Source organism: Protopterus annectens, chromosome 16.part0 (genome assembly GCF_019279795.1).
Source record: "Protopterus annectens isolate FY-2018-M chromosome 16.part0, PAN1.0, whole genome shotgun sequence".
Classification (NCBI taxonomy): domain Eukaryota; kingdom Metazoa; phylum Chordata; order Ceratodontiformes; family Protopteridae; genus Protopterus; species Protopterus annectens.
Window position 1 is genome coordinate 617210129 of NC_056750.1, and position 12426 is coordinate 617222554.

Consider the following 12426-nt stretch of genomic DNA (forward strand, 5'->3'; position numbering starts at 1 on the left):
TTTAGCTACCTGTGCTCATGATGACAGCTATAACCCATTCCATCATATTTGTCAGATGCACAGTGTGACTAAGTCACACACTGATCACCATAACATTTTTTTAGCTCTGCATGCATCGTGTGTGGTCTATCTGACAACGCACCATCATTGTGAGCCCCTTGTATCCCATAGCTCTGAAGTAAATGTCATCACATCATCTGCACTGCCATGTACTGTGCCTGCTGTTAGCTGTGATTATCTGTTGTGCAGCTGTTGCTTGTTACTGCAGTTTCATCACACTCTAGGGCAATGGTGTTGATGTGCTTTCCATGGTGTGTGTGTGTGTGTGTGTGTGTGTGTGTGTGTGTGTGTGTGTGTGTGTGTGTGTGTGTGTGTGTGTGTGTGTGTGTGTGTGTGTGTGTGTGTGTGTGGTATATAATAGTATCTTGGGGATGTCCAGCCTGTGGCCTCAGTGTCATATTATACATAGAACAGCATTCTAGGTATATTCTGTGGGATGTAACAAATGCATATTGGAGTGTCTCCCACCCAGATACATGTCAAGACAGCAGAAGTTGGCTTTAAATAAGTCTAACAGCACATACAGCATGATATTGTGGGTGGCACAGTGGATAATGTTATCACCTCACAGAAAGAAGTTCCCAAGTTCGATTCTTGGCTGGTGTGCCTTCTGTGCGGAATCTGCATGTCCTCCTTGTGTTTGTGTGGGTTTTCTCCAGGTGCTCTGGTTTACTTCCACATTTCAAAGACATGCAGTAATTGGAATGGACAATCTAAATTGTCCATAAGTGTGAGTATGTGATATGGATGAACTACCACAGCAGGACTAGATACCTGTTGGTGTAAACTTTGGCTCCAGATGATTCTCACTGTTGAAATGACATCCCAACTCATGTGCAAAAATGGGAATAATGGGTTATGAATGGATGGATTTCTGGTGTGTGTGCGTGTGTGTGTGTGTGTGTGTGTGTGTGTGTGTGTGTGTGTGTGTGTGTGTGTGTGTGTGTGTGTGTGTATGTGGTGCAAAACTGGAATTCAGTCATGATCTGTGGATTCAGTAGAGGTGTTATATGTTAAGGCTCCAGCAAGTAGCTAGCAATGCCTGCTATAGCGTAACAAAACTTTAGTATTTGTTTGTTTGTTTCCCACATCTTTTAATAGAATAAAATACATTTTCTTTAGAAAGGATGTCAGTGCAATACTTCGATACATGTAATTCTAAAAAATAATTATCATTTATTTATTTTATTTATTTATTTCCAATTTGATTACCGGGGAGGTCCACTGGGCTCAAAGAGTCCATTTTCAGTGGAGGCTCGGGGAGAAAAGCTCTAATAATATATAGTATAAGCTTCATAATATGAAGTACAATACATAGTGGAAACAGAAACAAACTAAGCAAATTTTTACATACAAAATAACAAAAGTTAAACAGCAGCTTGGAGAAGGATGTAAAGCATATTTACATGTTTAGTGGTTGAGAACAGTAGTACAAGGCTAAATTAATACAGAGGTTTAAATCATCTGCGAATGATATAGCAGTAACATTATCATGGATGAGTTCTTTATGCATGAATATTAGCATGAGTTAAATTAATAGAGGTTTAAATCCTCTGAGAGTAGTATAGAGGTATCATTAGCATGAACACAGTACATAGGGTTAATCAATAGTGTGTAAGGAAGAACAAACTTTGTGTGTTATAAAGTATTTATGTATTAAGCAGGTTAGGTAGGTGGAGTGCAATTGCATTTCCATTTTTGGGAGAGGTAAGAATGCAGCTGGGTTTTGAAGTGTTCAGCGTTCTCAGAAATTTTTAGAAATGGAGGGAGAGAATTCCATTTTTTGGCGACGGAAAAGAATAGGAGAAGCTGACCAGCGGGATGGTTTGGTTTATAAACAGAGATTAGATTTTGGTGGGTAGATCTTAGAGTTCTGTTTGGGGTGTATAATGTTAACATGTTTGTTAGTGCTGGGCATATAGTTGGTTTGAAAATAAGCTTGTGAGTGGTGATAAGTTGGAGGTAGTCAAGGTAGATTGATAACATGAGTATCATGTTATAAGAAATCAACATCATTTGATCATTAAGATGATTGGTTACACATGACTTTAGTAAATCTAATTTATTTACACTAAATCTATCACATACAATAGCTGCAGTTTGACATAAGTAATTGATAATATATGTGTATTTGAATCTATTATTTTAAAATATAATCTTGAGATGAAACACATTTGTCATTATTAATTAAATCACAAATGTTTCAATGCACTTACCAAGCAAAGAAAGATCATTATAACAAATTAGAGGTAAAAGCTTTACCGGGATTATCCATAAGATATTGGCATCTTTGTTTCTTCCATTAATCTTCTAGTGTCCTTTATACTCTGAAACAGATTTAAAAGGAACTATTAAATTTTACTGTCTACTACACCTAGAAAAGAAGCTTTCAAAATAATCCTTCGAACTGTATACAGAAGTCCTTAATAATTCATGCAACATACTAGCAAATAATATTTCAATCTTATGTGACCATATATCTTTATGAATTATATAAAATATTAGTGAAAATACTATATTTTTTCATTTGAAATTTTCAAACTACCTTTCAATTTTGTGGCAGCTGGTTTCTTAAATTTGACTAAATCTGGTTTATTTTTGAAAATAAGTGAACTGATAACTGTTTGTTTAAATGTCTTATTTATTATTTTGATGTATTATTGATAACATGGAATATTTTCATAAAGGCATTTATTTTACTGATGGGTCAAGAAATGCAGTAAGTTTATCAGAAATGGAATATGAACATGACCAAATGCATTAGAAGCATCCAGTACAAAGGTTGCTTGTTTATTAAAAAACTTTTTAAGGTAAGAAATGAATTATATGGTAATATTATCTTACATTTGATAGCTTTCCATAAATCCAGGAAGAGAAAAAGAAAATTAATTATGATCATATTGTCTGAAGTAATTTAGCAAGGCTGAATATGTAAAATTTAACATCACTCAAAAACATCCATAGATATTGCCAGGGATTCAGTAAGAACCTCAGCGGTGGTGGTAATAACTGCAATAAAAAAGGACTGTTTATATGATGTGGCAATTTTCAGTTCAGAGACATGATATCCACAATATTAAAGACCTCATTATTGACTAATTTGCATGTTTCTGAATAATTTTAACTGCCACTAGTGCTAATCAGCACTTTCCTGTAGAAGTTAACATGAAGGCCTGTGCATCGGGTTGGCACAGGCACTTCTCCTCATTCAATTTCCATTATACATACAAACATATACATAAGCACACACACACACACACACACACACACACACACACACACACACACACACACACACCACACACGCACCCCATACCTCTTATTTGTCCTTAAATCATCAGAATAGCCCCAGTAAATGTTCTTATTCTTTCCCTGCCTTTCTAAATCACACATTACAATCAGTCAATTTCTTATTGTACAAAAACTATATAACAGTACTATACCTGTTCACTCTTAACTTTTTAAGTTATACCATGTAAATAATAATTTAAAAATTCTCCCTGGTGTCATCTAGCATTCCTCCCAGTTTTATCTTGCAGCTTCTCCCTGTACAGACACTCCCCAATTCATCTCAACTGTTCCCAATTTTACAAAATTCTTCTATCATGCTTTTTATACCTGCCCCATCCCTCATAACTCATGGACTGTTGCAATCATTGCATGATGCCTGACATTAGAGTTTCATACTTTTTATTATATAAAAATCTAACTAATTAGTTAGCATAGTGAGTTAATGCTACTGCTGCTGTTGTCTCTGTCAAGGGTGCGGGGTTTGGAATCTTTCCCCCTTTTATTTAACTTTGTTTTAAGACTTAGGAAATATTATCAAACATCCTTGGAATCTACTGATGGAGCACAAGACTAACATTCTCTTTGTGAGATACAACTGTACAGGGCTGGAAACTATTTTAGTGTCTTTAAGGCATGATAACAAAGAGTATCCCTGGTGGCTAGTGTCCCCCTTGATCTACATGTTTTGTGTTGCAAAACTATTGTTTTGTTAATTGTTTTAAGTGCTTTTAAAGAATGCTGCAAAGAGAGTTATCCCTGGTATCTGCTGTTTCCCTCTGACTCATGTTGTCTTTTTTATTATTTTTCTAAGTGCCTTTAAGGTATGATATGCAGAGTGTCCTGGTGTCTAGTGTTTCCCCTCAACACTTTAGCAGGATTTATTCATTAGTTTAGGGGATTGTGCAGATATGACAGCCCCCACACCCTTCACACATACATGCACATCAAACACAGACACTTACTTAACCTACTCTTCAGTAACCCTGTCTTGTTATATACATACTCACACATATATGCGTACCTAAAGGCACACCCCCCACAACACTATCTGCCCTGTAAACTCCACGGCACTTACCTCTACAGCCATGACTGAGCATGAGTTTTTAGCCATGTTTATTAACACCAGCAACCATGAGTGACTGTATCACTTTAACTGCTCATCTACTGCAGGCATTCCATAGAAAGCACAAGCCTAATTAGCATAGGCCTCTCCTCCAGAATGCCACATTTGCATTCAGCATGCTCATAGGAACAGCCCACCATGGTAGTGCATATCTTCATACTAAAGCACTGTGGTAGGATTGTTTCTGAATCATAAATGGTTATTGAGATATGTGCACTATGTACACACCACGCAGTAACCTTTCTGAATTGGGTCTAATATTGTCTTCAAATGTGTAGGGATGATATATGATAACTTGACATATCACAGCTCTGCTGTGTCATAAGAGTCTGTCTCTCTCTACACTATTGCATAAGTGTATAGACAACTGTTTACTTGGAAAAGTCCCGTTATAGAGACATTATGCAAATGAACCTCCTCAGCAAATGACAGGATTCACAAATATATGAACTGCAGAGTATGGCTAGTCTGAGGTTCTCACATTTAGGGATAAATATGTCCATACCAAGTGCACCAAGATCAAAAACCCAGCACCTGATTCCACCAAATGTTGATTTGCTGTTTAGCCTACCATAGCTGAGTACCAACATCATCAGCAACTGGTATGAAACTGCACAAAAACATGACTTTTAGTGCCGGGATGCAAAAATATATCACATTGATGCATACAGTACACACAAGTGCACTACCACAACCAACATAAAGACTGCAAAGATCACCACCAATGGAAGATCAATCCTCATCAGGTCCCCTGCACTACCACAACCAACATTAAGACCGCAAAGATCACCACCAATGGAAGATTAATCCTCATCAAGTCCCCTGCACTACCACAACCAACATAAAGGCCGCAAAGATCACCACCAATGGAAGATTAATCCTCATCAGGTCCCCTGCACTACCACAACCAACATTAAGACCGCAAAGATTACCACCAATGGAAGATTAATCCTCATCAAGTCCCCTGCACTACAACGACCAACATAAAGGCCGCAAAGATCACCACCAATGGAAGATTAATCCTCATCAGGTCCCCTTCATTATATACAACAAATACACACAATAGTCTGCTTCACACACTTGGCTAGAAAGGCTGAAATGTATATAAATGATCACTGGCAATGTTCACAGAATAGGAACACACAGTGTTTCACCTTCAGCCACCAGCACCATAACAGCACTCAGGCTGTCACAGTGCTATCATACAACACACCACTATGCCAATTAAAGACAACAGCTACTTTATAGAATACAGACCATGCTGAACAGTATTCCATCCACTAGGCTCTCCAGATATAAAATGATTTCTTCTTCTAAACTACCATCAGCACCACGCATGCATGATCTTTACTTTATTTGTTTGTAAACATGTTTCCTTCATTTATGTCTGTTGAGATTTTCTATTTAAGATTACCATTTTTGAAAGATACATGTTCTTCTATATTTCAGTTATATCCTCATGCTCATTGCAAAATGCCTGGAATAAGCAAATGGCTTAATATATCACCAGACAGTTGTTGCAGTCTATATAACTATAGCATATACTGCAGCTGGACATGAACAAATGGTTTAAGACAGCTGCAATCCTACCATCTATCACTGTTCATGCTTAAGAACTGAGAACTACAATTGGTGCAATAAACTCCCCTTTATAGTACATTTGCTTGAATGTAGATGGAGTCAATAATGCTACTTTTTCTACCCTTTTAAGTGCATTGGCATGCTACCTCCCTTCCATCCCTACCCTCTCCCTTCCCCTTCTTTCACGTCTCCCGTGCCTTCTTGAGTGCCTCTCTGAGATCCATCTCCACCACTTGTTCCAGTAGTCAATTCCATGGGCCCCCAGTCCTCTCTATGAAAAAATATCCATGGACAAGATAGTCCCTTGAATCTGATGCCTCTACCATGTCATTCCCAGTATGTACTACCTAATTACAATGACCCCTTGACATCACCTTAGTATGATATTGTGCACAAACATCATGGCTCCCCTGCCTGTCCTCATCTCTTACAAAGCACCTGGTCATGCTACCTCCTCTCTGTCCTGTTAATTCCTTTTGTAGTTTTCACTTGAATTCCTTCCAGCGGCTTCATGCATTTTTTTCTCAGATGACCTCTAGAACTGCACACACAATTTAAGGTGTGACCTGACCATGGCCCTGTAGAATGGAAGCATTACATGTTATTCATATTGGTCACTGCTGGAGTAGCCTTAGCTATATGGGTTATATCCTACCAAGGATATAACAGCTGGCTAACTTCCAAAGCTTCAGGGCACCTTCAGGTTTGAGTGCAAAACTGTGATAGAAATTGCTAACCTTTAAAAATTCCACCAGCCTTCACCTTAGGATTTTAACTTTTCCTTGACACTGTTATTAAGCTAACAGGTCTGTAGTATTCCAGATTTTTTTCTGCTACTCTTTTTGTAGAAGGGTACCACATTTACTATCCTCCAGTCCTCTGGCCTTTCTGCACTAGCTACTAATCTGTTGAATTTCAGTCAGGGAGCATCCCTGCTCACTAACCACATTTATGAAGACTCTGGGAGCAGTCCATCATGTCCTTATGTTTTATCACCCTCATAGAGCAACCACTTCCATCTGAACTTCCTCCTTCTCCTGATATCTGGGTACTGTTATCCATAGTCTCTTCTGCCTCCCTCTTAGTATGGCATCCTTCTCTTCATTCCTTTTGTAAAGTTGAAACAGGTACTCTTTTACTGCCTCTGCTTTTTATAGTCTTCAGTAATGTCCCTTCCATCTCTGCTCAAACTAGCCAGTTCTATCTCTCCCTTCCTTCCTCCTGCTATGTACCTAAAAGATCACTGCTTCCCTTCTTCATCTCTACTACCAATTCCCCTTCAGTTTTAACCTTTGCTGCTCTCACCATCCTTGTTATCTGTTAGTTATTCTCACTGTAATGTGGCTCTTCCACCCACCCCTAATACCTCTCAACTGTACAAATTTTCACAGAATACTCAGATTTTTGCTTCAGATTTGTGGTCCATTTTTCATAGAATTATGGACTTATGGCAAATTAGTGGCACATCATTAAAGATTGAAGTTAGAAAATAATGACAGACATTTGTGTTTCAGACTTCATACCCTTCAGAAAATTCATACAAATGCAAAACCTGTTACTCTATCAACTTTCTAAGTTTATAAGAGCAATATTTAAAAACTGTCCCTATTTTTGGGCTTTTGTCCCACTTTTATTTATGCCTTTGTCCAAATGTCTTGCTCTAAGAAGGTGAGGGGTATACCCCCCCACACACACACAATTTCCAGCTCCTGTAGAATTTGTCTTTTTCTTTAATTTCTAGTCTGAATTTCATGTGTGGCCACAATGGTTTCCTTTTGTCTCTTCTTCGCATCCTTGACCTTAGCCCTGAGTACTTTATTTATGAGCCATAGCATGTTTACTCGAAAAAAAAAAAAAAGCTTGATTTTTCCCTCAGTTTGCTCCCAGTCTTTTAACTCATGTTGACCCTCGCCCCTAGTACAGCAGACTCCATTCTCCTAAAATCCCACACCAACATTTTTGTTGTTTTATTTTTAACCTTTTCCCTTCTTTAAACCAAAAAATGATATGATTGCTTTTGGGTAGTAGTCTCTTAACCTGGAATCTGTGACACCCTGTGAATTAGTTAGGATCATGTTCAGAATTCTGTCCTTTCTACTACAATTCTGCACCATTTAGCTGAATCCTTCATTGTCCAAGACTTTGATCAACTCATCCCTCATCTGCCCTGGAGTGTGGCATCTCACAGTCTGCTTCTGACAATTTCAGAACCTCATGACTATTAATTACTCTGTTCCTCCTACCACATGCTTTTATTATTCTGTCTAGTCTCATCCTCCACTCTTGTCATGTCTGATGGATGTCTGCCAAGCTTCTTATGGCAGCAGACCTTATTCTTCTTGAGAAGTAGGAAAACCTTGATAGGTTGGGATGAAAGCTTATACTTCTTCCACTTCAGCCTTCATAATAGTGAATTATCAGGCTTACATACCTAAGTTTCCACTGGCTTCCTTTGACAATAAGAAACAGTTAATTGCTGATCTCCCTTCTTCAGAAACTAAGGCTTCACTGAATTAATTAGTGTCCTCTGTGTCTTAGGTAACCAAACATTCTCTAAAATGTGCTGTCTTGAGCAGTTGCCAATGAGTCAGTGATAAGATTTGCCTGCTACTTTCTAAGAATTTACCAGTGGATGTTAAAGCTGAGATCCTGAACATTTCCTGGATAAAAAGGTGTTATTTAATCCTTCCTATGCTGAAGTCATTAAATGGTTGGAGGAAAGGGGAAAGTTAATTCAGAGGGTTACCCAGATTCTTCAACCCTCCATGCCAAAATATAATAGGATCGTTTTTTCTAGTTCATGTTCCTTTTTTAGGAAACAGAATAAGCATTCCCAACAAAGCACAAGAAAAAAAAATTTCAAAAAGCAGTGGCAGGGAGGTTCAAAGAAGAAAGGGGGGAGGGGTTCTTCCAAACCCAAGAACAGCCTATGAAAATAGTCTGACTGTGTGCCCTCTCATACTGTTCCCCTCCCCACCACAGGAATCCTGTAAAGTTTTTCCAAGTCTAGGTCTTCAGTTTATTCTGTGGCACTAGATAACTTCAGACACTTGGGCTCTGAGAATCATTCAAAAAGGTTACAACTAGCAGTCAAATTCCCTTCATCTTTTTCAAGAATTTCCTCTTCATTCAACCAATCAAATCTCCCTTTTCCCTCCTATTCTACATCAGATGCTACATCAGGGGGTTGTGTAACCTACTCTCCCAATATTAAGAGGGAAAACATTTTATTCAAGGATCTTTCTTGTTCCAAAGAAAGAATGAAGGAACCTGGAGACTTGTCCTACACTTTTCATTTTGTCCCTTCACATCACATTTCTGTTATTAAAGAATTCAGGCATTTTTTACATATTTGTCTGGTTTCCATTTTCCATTTTCCATTTTCTGGCCTTTTGTTTGTCAATATCTCTGAGTGTTTATAAAGTGCCTAACTTCTGTAACAGTCTTTTGCAGGTTGCACAGCATTCACATTTCCCATATTTAGACAACTACCTTATGTTTGCAGACTCTTTCATAGGTTGTCAAGAATCCTTGGTTTGGGAAGCTTTTTCTCACCTTGAGTTTTAAGGGGAACATAAGAGAAATCTTGTCTCACCTTATCTCACTGGGTAATGTTTCTGGTATGTCTACTGGACAAAATACTCATGATGCTTTTTCTTCCAAAGGTGGAATGTTACAAGGAACAGTTTCTCACATTTTCCAACCAGACCTTGGCATCTACCAGGGAATATGTCAGAATCCTAGGTTTCACAGTCTCTACTGTTCTTATAATTCATTTGTCCAGACTTCACATGAGAAAGACTCAGTGGTTTGTCAAATCAGTTTGAACCCAACATCAACACCCCATTTCATTTTAAATTCCAGTGTTGGGGGTTGTAAAGAAGAGAAGTACTCTGGTGGGAGAATGAGTTGCCTCTCAATCAGGTCTCCCTTTTCCTTTCCATCCCCTACTCAGTCTGTAACCACTGGTGTATCAGACATTTTGTCTGGGGACACGTGAGCAAGAGGGTAAAAGTCTATGGCCTCTGGAACAAGCAAGACAAATTAAAGCACATAAATGTTGACCTACAGCCAATGCCTGTTTGGAATTTGTATGTTTTCCCTGTGTCTCTGTGGAGTTCCTCCCACCTCCAAAAAACAGGCTGAGTGTTTCCACCTGAATCTCACCAAAGAATGGAGCTGTAGGCAGTAACACAGATTCTACATGGTGCCCTATAGGGGGAAGAATTGTATAAGCCAGCCACTTTGGGCATCTACTGTGGCGCGCAGTATCCTCATAATAGGAGAATATGGATCACCGACTGCATACCGTGGCAGGGCTAGCCACTTGACTGTGTAAAATATGGATATAGGTGATTCAGTCATATTGATTAATGTCACTAAATGGGCATGGGTATTTGCTGGTGATAAGTGGGTTGAGGACCCAACCTATTCTGGTCTATGCCAGGAACCCTTGCTAACGGTGGGAGGGGTGTATGTGCCCCTGTTGCCCACCATAAAGCCCAGTAGTCCTGGGTCAATAAGTTACTGGCCAGCTAGTGTCCATTTGCCCAGCTTGGACTTCCTGGGATAGCTCTCTTGAGCGAAAGCTGCACATAAAAGCAATCAACCTGCTAAGCATGAGCTAAGAATTGCTACGCTCAGTGTAGGTTCACTGGCAGGATGCAGATTAGAAGTGGATGACATCATGGTAAGAGGGAGGCTGGACATCCTATGTATCCAGGAGGTGAGATGGAAGTGCAGTGCAGCAAAGCCACTTGATGTGGGATCCAGAGTATACTACTCAGAAGGAGGGTGGGCTAGAAATGGTGTGAGAATTGCGGTGAAGTAGAGGCTTCAGAGGACAGTGAGGGATAACATCAGAATTAATGACAGACTCATGGCAATCAGACTCTAGCATAATGACAGGACAGTATTCATAATCTCAACCTATGCCTCTCAGCAGGGTGTGATAGTGAGGAGAAGAGTATATTCAAACACTAATTGCAGAACCTAATAGATAAAGCAGGACAACATGAATTGGTGTTGATAATGGATGACTTAAATGTACATATCAGAACAGACAGAACAGGATATGAGGACTGCCTGGGTCCACATTGGTGGGGCAACAAGAATAAAGAAGGAGAGGCCATTCTGGACTTCTGTCTGACAAATGGCTTGACAGTAGCCACCTCACAGTTCAGGAAAAGAGACATGAGATCACATACAAGAATGGCCAATGTGCAACTAAGGTAGACTTCCTCCTACTAAGGTAAGGGCAGTGAGGTAGAATCAGTGATTACAAAGTCACCCCCACTGAAGCAGTTGGTACACAGCATAAACCACTGGTTGCCACAACCAGCTGCAAGCAGTGGTCAGATAAGGTGCTAAGGTCAACAGAGGCCAAGCTGAAGACCTGGAAGTTGACTGGAGAGAAATCACAACAGTTCATGGAATTACTCTGAGCTCTAGCACCTCAAGCAGTGTAGGAAATAGGCCGATTTGAAGAAGAATGGTAGTGCCTCAAAACAGCACATGTGAGGACTTAAGAACAGGTATGTGGCTGAGTCACGTATGGAAATAAGGTACATAATGAGCTGGACAAACAGATTAAGCATAGTGTTAGACAAGATCAAGAAAAATTTGAAGAAAATTTATATAAAGATATTAAGCATAATAAGAAACCTTTTTATAGATACATAAGATGTGGAAGGAGTAATGATACACAAACTGATAGACTGTGTGCAGATTCTAAAATTTATTCTCAGACACAACAGAGTATAGATATATTTACAAAATCTTATGCAAAACAGTTTGGCTTCACAAAAGGGGTGGTAAGTTGTCCTAGTGACATCCAGGTAACCCCAGGTACTGGAATCAAATTAGATTATATTGAAAAAGAACTGTGCAAACTGGATCCAAACAAAGCACTGGGAGGAGACGAAATAAATAACAATGACCTGAGAACACTTAAGCAAGAACTTACACTGCCATTACATCTATTATTCACTAGGTCATATAAATATGGGGAGATTCCTCAAGATTGGAAACATGTATTTATTAAACATGTCTTTAAGGGAAAGGGGAGTAGGACAAACCCATAATCATACAGACCCTTAAGTCTACTTTCATGTTGTGGAAAAATAATGGAGAAGGTAATACTGGCTAAGTTATTGTCAGAACTGGATAGGTTGGGACTTGAAACTATATATCACATGCATATGTTGAAAATAGATCTATTACCACCTGTAACATGATGTTCTATAACAATATAATAACAGCTATGAATGAAAAATTGTGCTGTGATGTGATTTATATAGATTTAACTTCAGCATTTGACAGGGTCATGCACAAAACACTGATCAATAAATTAGTACAGCTAGGTATTGATG